The sequence below is a fragment of the Euprymna scolopes genome, chromosome 31 (genome assembly GCF_053919585.1).
Source record: "Euprymna scolopes isolate OS-2025 chromosome 31, ASM5391958v1, whole genome shotgun sequence".
Taxonomy (NCBI): Eukaryota; Metazoa; Mollusca; class Cephalopoda; order Sepiida; family Sepiolidae; genus Euprymna; species Euprymna scolopes.
In genome coordinates, this window is record NC_136512.1 from 64,916,066 (window position 1) to 64,924,791 (window position 8,726).

The 8,726-nt window shown below is 35.2% G+C and overlaps 1 pseudogene; it reads left to right on the forward strand.

Moving 5' to 3' along the window:
• Positions 1 to 6,763: 6,763 nt before the first annotated feature.
• Positions 6,764 to 6,880, forward strand: LOC145255877 (5S ribosomal RNA; annotated as a pseudogene).
• Positions 6,881 to 8,726: the final 1,846 nt, after the last annotated feature.

Sequence of the window (8,726 nt, forward strand, 5' to 3'; positions counted from 1 at the left end):
TCGCATGTCAAGTTCGGGTGAGACGCAGGGGTATAAGATTTCTTGCAATGGGATGCATGACTATATATTGCCCTAATAATACTTGGTTATTTTAATACCTTGACATTTTACACATACCGGGGAGAACAGAAACATGGGCGAAGAGGAAGAGAAAACGCGCGAGAACTATATATATATATATATATATATATATATATATATATATATATATATATATATATATATATATATATATATATATAAAGAGAGAGGAAAGACAGACAGACAGAGACAGCGAGTGGGGAGGAAAGAGACGGACAAACAGAGAAAGGGGTGAAGAGACAGACAGAAATATAGAAAAAGGGACACACAGACAGACAGAAACAAAGAGAGAAAGTTAAATTAGAGGAAGAGAAAAGAAAGGAAAATAGAATTACAAAGAGAGAGAAAAAAAGAGAGGGGCAAAGACAAAGAGAGGAGGGTAGAAACATACAGACAGAAATAAAGAAATATGGAGATAGACCGACTTATAGACAGAAAAAAAAGAAAAAGAAAACAGAGAAAAGAAAAAAGAAAAAAAATGAAGTTAGAAAAAAAATAGAGAGAAAAGAGAGAGGAAAAAATAGAAAGAAGGAGAAAAAGAAAAAAGAACGAAAGAGGAATAGTGAAATAGAACTAAAGAAAGAGAAAGGTAAGTAGAAAGAGGGGGGAATATAGAAAGAGTGAAAAAGAGCGACAACAAGCGGGTGGGAGACAGGGGGGAAGAGGGGAAAGAGAGAAGAGGGAACGAGAGGGGAGGGAAAGAGTGGGGAGGGAAAGAAGGGAAGAAAGAGAAGGTGTGTGAAAAGCGGGGTAGATAAAGAAGAGGGGGAAAAGAGAGGGAAGGGAAAGAGAAAGAGAGAAAAAGAGAGGAGGGAAGGAAAGAGGGAAAGATAGAGAGTGGGCGAAAGAGATTGATTGAGAGAGAAATAACGAGGAAAGAAAAAAGAAAGTTAGAAAGAGATAGAGAGAAGGAAGAAATATAAAAAGGGAAAAAAGAGAAAAAGCGAGCTGGGAGAGAAAGAGAGGAAAAGGGGGATAGAGAGAAAGAGTTAGAGAGAGGGGGAAGTGAGAGAAAGAGAGCGAAAGAAAGAGAGAGAGGAAGATAGAGAGGGAGAGATAGAAGGAAAGAGGGAGAGAGAAAGAGAGTGAGGAAGAGAGAGAGAGGAAGTGAGAGAAAGAGAGCGAAAGAAAGAGAGAGAGGAAGAGACAGAAATATAGACAGGGAGAGAGAGAAGGAGAGAGAGAAAGAGATAGGGGAAGAAAGTGCGCGCGAGAGAGAGAGAGAGAAAGAGAGAGAAGTAATGAGTGGTGTGGAGAAAACGAGAGTGAAAAAGAGAGAGAGTGATCAACAGGCAGAGAAAATAGAGAGAGAAATAAAAAGGGGAGAACGAAAAGAGAGTTCGAAAGAGATAGAAAATAGAGAGACAAATGGAGAAAAAAGGGAAAAGGGAGAAAGAGAAAGAGAAAATAGAGAGAGAGAGAGATAGAAATAGGGAAAAAGAAACAGAGAGAGGAAAAGAGTGGGAGAGTCTGTGGTGGAATGCGACCGTAAATGGTGAGTAACGTTTAATGCTGCTAAGACTTAGCTTATTTGCTTTAATAATTACAAGAAATCTTCTCAGCCACTGATTGGCACGACTAATGATAAACTGTCTGGAAGTACTTCCCTCAAGCTCTTAGGGTTAACATTCTCAGACAACATGAATTGGAACAAATATATTGAGGCAATTGCTAAGACTGCTGCGCGGAAGGTGGGCTGTCTCTGTCGTGCTAAAAGGTTACTCACACTAGAGAGTACCTGTATTTCTACAAGGCCACGGTTCGCCCATGCATGGAGTATTGTTGCCAAATCTGGGCTGGTGCACCTGCCACTATGTTGCTCCTTGAGAGGGTTCACAAAAGAGTCGCCAACCTAATAGGTCCTGAACTATCAACTAAACTCCAACTTCTGTCCCATCGCATAAACGTGGCATCCTTGTGTCGGTTTTACAAGTATTTCGATGGCAAGTGCTCTGACAAACTCTGACCACTAATACCCTCTCGACGACAATATCCCCGACAAACCTGACAAGTAGAAAAATCCAACCCCTACACTGTTGAGATCCCTAGATGCCGTAAAGCTTTCTGCTCGAATAGCTTTTTCCCTTGGACTGCTGCTTTTTGGAATTCCCTCCCGTGCCCCTGTTTCCTTGACTGTACTGACATACAGAAATTCAAGTGTAATGTGAACAGACGTCTCGTTGCGTAACTCCATAAATAGTAGCCCTGAAAATCTTGTCCTAAATAGTAACCCCAGACGAATAAGTGGGGCTGTGCCTTGTTTGAGGGTGAAATGTTAATAAAAAAAAAAGAAAGGGGACTAGAAACAGATATAGATAAAAGCAAAGCAGGAGATAGATAAATATAAAAAAAAAGAGAAAAAAAGAAAGAAACAAAGAACCAGGAGAGAAAAAGAGAGGTGAAAAGAGAGAAAATGAGAGAGTGATTGACAGACAGGCAGAGAAGGAGTGATAACAAAGAGAGGGGAAGAGAGAAAGGGTGAGGAAAGAAAGAACATACGAGGTGCCTTCAATAAGTTTCCAGACTTTTTTTTATATATACATGCATTTAAAATTGTCATAGACTCTTGAAAATAATCCAGTGTGTTATTGCGATACATCTTATGAAATGACTGACCAATTTTTTATGATTTCACATTCAAATAAACAGCTGCAACAGGAATTGGAATGCATCCTACTAAAGCCTGATTGACACAGCTGGTGAATTTTCAAATATGCAATCTGAACGTGAGGATACTTAAGAAGAACGATATGCAATAAAATTCTGTTTTAAACTCGTAACAATGCCACAAAAACGTGTGGCATGCTTCAGATTGCTTTTGGACCATCTTGCATGAATCGAACATTCGTGGCATAAGAGATTCAATGAAGGCAGGGAATATGTGAGGGATGACGAGAGGTGTGAGAAGAGTAATAAAGTCAGAACATCGGAGTTGATTGGCCAAATAAAAAATTTCATGGATAAAAAAAAAAAAAAAAAAACGTTGTTTGTCTGTAGAGACAATAAGTGCGGGGTTTGATGCCAGTGTAAGAATTGTACGCACAATTATTCGCAAGGAACTGAAGATGCTGAAGATTGCGCGAATGTACCAGTCCACAACCCCATTCTTATCACAGACTATTTGACCCAAAATAGTCACTAAGACTCTTCCTCGCCCTCCCTATATTCTAGGCGTGGCTCCTTGTGACTTTTGGTTATTCCCTAAGCTCAAGAAAATCTTAAAGGCTGTCGTTATGAGACAATTGGGGAGATGAAAGAGTCTATGACGAGGGTCATTGACACGTTCACACAAGAGGATTTATATGGAACCTTCCAGAAGTTGTTGAAACAGAACAAGTGCGTAGTAGCAGGAGGAGAGAGTTTCATGTGTTTACTATCAATGAAAGTTTTCATGGGAAAAAAGTTTAGAAAATTATTGAAGACTTCTCGTGGCTAGAAAGAGAGGATGAAAAAATAGAGAACAAAAAGGGAGAGAAAACGGAAAGTAGAGATATAGAAATTCAAAGAGAAATAGAGAGAATTATCGAAAAAGAGAGAGACGACAATTGGATGAGAGAAAGAGAGAGGGGAAAATAGAGAGTGAGAGACAGGCAAAGATAGAAACAGAGTGATAGAGACAAGGTAGGAAGAACGATATAGAAAGTGATAGAAAAACATAAAGAGAAAAATGAGAAAGAGAAAAAAGAAACAAAGAAAGCTAGAGAAGGGGAGAGGGAAAGAAAGATAAATATCGAAATAGAGAGCGAAAGAGGAGAGAACGGGCAAGGAGCAGAAAAAGAAAAAGAGAGAAAGATGACGAAAAAGAACGATAGAAAGGCAGCATAGAAAAAGAAAGAAGGAAGGGGGGATATTCTTGTTTGTTTTTATGTTGATAACGCACAGCATTATTATAAGAAATCACTTAAAGAAATTAAAATCTCTTAAAAACTATTTTCTTACAATTTCTTTCTTTTAAGTAAACAGATTATCTAAATGCAAAAGCTTTTCCATTCGAAATAGCAAAACACCCCAGGCTTATTTAACTCATTTTTGCAATTAGATATTCGGAAATCACACACACACACACACACACACACACACACACACACACACACACACACACATATATATATATATATATACATATATATATGTATATATATATATATGTGTGTGTATATATATATATATATATATATATATATATATATATGCATAGTGTATCACAAAGGTGAGTACACTCCTCACATTTCTGCAGAGATTTAAATATACATATTCATGAGACACTGATAAAATCACACTTTGACATAATGAAAGTAGTTTGTGTACATCTTATATTACTTTTGTGATATACTGGCTATATATATATATATATATATATATATATATATATATATATATATATATATATATATATATATATATATATATATATATATATATATATATATATATATATAGTGTGGTTGCTTCTATACAAAGCCTTCACCACAAAAAAAAATCATTTGTGTGGATTTCCAAACACCTTAGTTGTGGCGGAACCTTATATATATATATATATTATTCTGTTCAGTCCTGACTTTCTTTTTCCCTATTTCGCTCTCTATGTCTGTAATAAAAAAAAAACTGTCATTTAACCCTAACCCTCCCTTTAAAATTGAATGTTTTATTTTTATTAAAATAAATGTATCTCCTCAATTCTCCCATTTGAAAACCGGGCGCTTTCAGTGGTACACAAACTTTATTACGTCGCCTGATGAGGACTTTTGGTCCTTACTGACCAATGTTTAAAACATTAGCATGTTCAGTGTAGCGACTCTGTAATATTTCTTTATATAAATGAAAACATTATATTTTGCTCTATTTATCGAGCACTCTTTCTTAATGTTTTGTTTTTTTTTTAACTTCGTAATCTTTTTTTAATTCACGAGTTTTCCCTCTTGAATACTTTTAACTTGGTATATATATATATATATATATATATATATATATATATATATATATATATATATATATATACTAGCAAAAGTACCCGTTGTTGACTGGGTTCAAAAACAGCCTACAGAAAATGGACTCTGCTTTATGAAAGTATGATAGGTTATGAAAAGGAAGGGTTGTAATGAGATAGCTTTGAATTTGGGGGTATCAAAACCAAAGCAAAATATGATGAAAATAAAAATAAAATAGATAAACCCCATAATTTATTATACTATACCTGTTCACACTGAAACACTTATCACAATATTCTGTGGATCTATATTAAAAAAACTTTGTTAAACTTTGTGACATATTTCCATTCTATGAAGGTCAGGAGCGAACGAACACCACATAATTTTATTATACCATATTTCTTCAAACTGAAACATAATTATCAATGTATACTTACGCAGATAGATATGAAAAGTCTTTATTAAAGTTTGTGCCTATTTCCATTCCATGGAGGCCAGGCACGGATGCAGACCCAACAATACAAGAACATAAAATAATTAAAAAAAAAAAGATTTAAGAGAGATTTTCTCTGGTCCCAAATTAGAGCCTGTGTTAATGTACAGTGTAACCCGGATATAAGAACCAGGAATATGTGTAACCCTGATATAAGTGTATGGCCCTGATACTAAGTCTCTTATATCCGGGTGACACTATATATATATATATATATATATATATTATGTATAATGATTTTAGAATTGATGCTCTATGACAAATTGATGATTGAATATGCTTAAATTTGTGCTCATTTTTGCATTAAATATGAATCCCCATTAATTCCTTACTATGCATTGAATGGATACCATATTGCTTAATTCGCTGTACCTTTTCATAAGAAATGTACATACCAAATTTCAGCCAGATCGCCCGAATAGTTTCCGACAAAAAGGTGGATCTTAATACTTTCTCTTTGTTAATGCCTATTAACCCCGTAAACGTGCATTCGAACAGAAACCATAATACTTAGATCGCTGCACCTTAACTAACAAATTTCCGTATAAAGTCTCAGCCAGATCAGACCAGTAATTTCCGAGAAAAAGTATTATGGACAGAGAGACGACCAGACAAACTAAAAGAAATAAAATATACGAGAGGCGTTGCAAAAGTGCTTCATCCTATTTTTATTTCACTCGAATGGATCAGAGGGAATCGCATTATCTGAAAGTTTCCTCTCTTTATTACAGGTACTGATGGTGTGAAACCCCTGCCATGGACATATGTCAGAAGCAGAGATGCGTCATGAATTCCTGACAAAGATGCATTGAGAATAGTGGTGACTATGTAGAAAAATAAATTCTGGGGTGCAAAAGGTCGCTCGTTTTAATTGCAACACTCCCATCTTCGTAGCTCTTCAACTTTTTTTTATTTAAAAAAAAATAGGAGGCTTTACTTTTGGAGTGACCCTCATAGATAAGGTAAGAAAGTAAAATGTTTCCAAATATATTAATATTGCATTTTTATTGATTTATCTCCCCTTATCATTTTTTTTTTCTTTTTTACTAAAAATCTGAACAAAATACATTTGAATCAGATGGAATTTCAGTCTATTGCAGCCCGTAAAAAGTATACTTACTTCCTCCACAAAAGTTTAGACACAAGGTCAAGTGAAGTTTTTAAAAGTCAGCGCACTTTGACCTACAAAAAAATGCGTGACCATCCCGGTCGGCCTTCTCCGTATTTGCGCCTCGGGCGATTAGCAATGAACTAATCCCCAAACTACGGCATAATCACGTTGACACACCGGTTCTCGTCAGATCACCGAAGTTAAGCAACGTTGAGTCTGGCTAGTACCAGATGGGTGACCATTTGGAAATTCTAGGCGCTGTATATGCTTTCCTCTTATCTCTGCATTGTTTCTAGTCGTTCTGAACCTCCATTTGCCACTGGTATTCAACAATGTCGACTCATGAGAGGTGTGGTTGGATTTGCGCAACTCTTACCACATAAATTTCACGCGCAGACACCCTTACTGTGGGTATCTATAGTCTGTCAAGACTGAAGGAAGCCTTTAACCCATCTCGGATAGAAAAAGTAAAGCCTAAACAGAATTAAGCAGAACCATAGCTCAGCGCGTCAGAAACTAAGCCACTGGCGGACTGATTGTCATATGCGTATCCTTTACTGATAAGCTAAAGAGGCCGAGTCAATGTTTCTTTAAGTTTTTGGTGCTTGTGCAGTTTATGAACCGTGCTATTTTTTAATAGGATTTTAAAGTTGAATTCTACTTTACGGTATTTTTTAATTAATTGAAATTTTAGGTAATAGTAAAGAATAGCTTTAAAAAGTAGTCATGTTAAGAATGGCTTTCTAAATAATAACATTCTTATTTCAGCACGGTTCATAAACTGCATAAGTACCCAATTTTAAGAAGCGTTCGTTTGGCCAATTTTCCATGAATCAATATAATTATAAAACTCTGTGGATTGTCCGACCGCCCTTGAATGCATCTTGTCTATCAAACGCATTGTTGTCATGGAAAACAGCTTGTCTCTATCTATTTATATATATATATATATATATATATATATATATATATATATATATATATATATATGCAACTTTGCCTATGTGAGTGAGTGAGTTACTTATAGACTCCGAAACGTTTGAAAGATTTTCTTTAAAATTTACAGAACTTTAGTGTATAAATCCGGGAGTGATCTTAGCTAAGTTTTATCTCAGAATAGCCCCGATAATTACCGATAATCGATAATTGAAACCGTTATTTTAATTTATCTATCATCGGTAAAGCCATTTTTTCCATGTTGTCGCTTAGCAACAATGATAGAACAACGGGCCGTGAAAATTCTACTGTGGGTAAGTGTTTTTTTCTTCTTCTTCTTCTTTTTTTTGCATGGCATGTTCTGTAGGTTCAAACTCTGCACGTAAATTTCATAATTTTTTTTTCATTAACTGCAAAGAATTTTATAAGACTTGAAATCTGCGTGTTTTTTCTTCTTTTTTTTCAGTACGTTGTCTGTAGGTTTAAACCTCACATGTAAATTTCTTAATGATTTATTGTTGTTTTGTTTTGTTTTGTTTTTTTGCGTTAACTGGAAAGAAGTTTATATGAAATAATTTTATAAAAGAAACAGTAGGTACCCTAGAGTGCAATGTAGAATAACATATATTTTGAACTAAGTTACTGCATGGAGGTATGTGAAGCCTCCTCCCGTACGATTTCACGGATTTCGATGACAATAAAAATATAGGAGTGTAGAATATTCGTTAATCATCCGTCAATCCCGGGTAACGCCGGGTCTCCCTGTTTGTATTTAATAAAATTCACACTCCTTTCCACAGTCCAACCATACTGAGTGCAAATAAACTTCAATCTTTGCTTTACTTGTAGACATAGTTTCAACCATTAAACTATGGTTTGTTTATGTTTTGGTTTCGGTTTCGATTCTAGCTGATGGCACTGAGACCATTTTATTTTAACTTTTGAAATCATAACTATATATTGGGTACAATATAATATGAAATAATTGACTATAATAATAAATGCGAAATCTGTGTAAATTAAAATATCATATTTAAACGTATTTTATGACCTGACAACGCCAGGCGTCCCTGCTAGTTCTTAATAAAATGTCAGCACAAAAAAAAATCCTCGATGTATTTTACAAAAGGAAATGACATTCAATTAAAAGTAAAAAAAATAGTGAAAACTTTGTTAG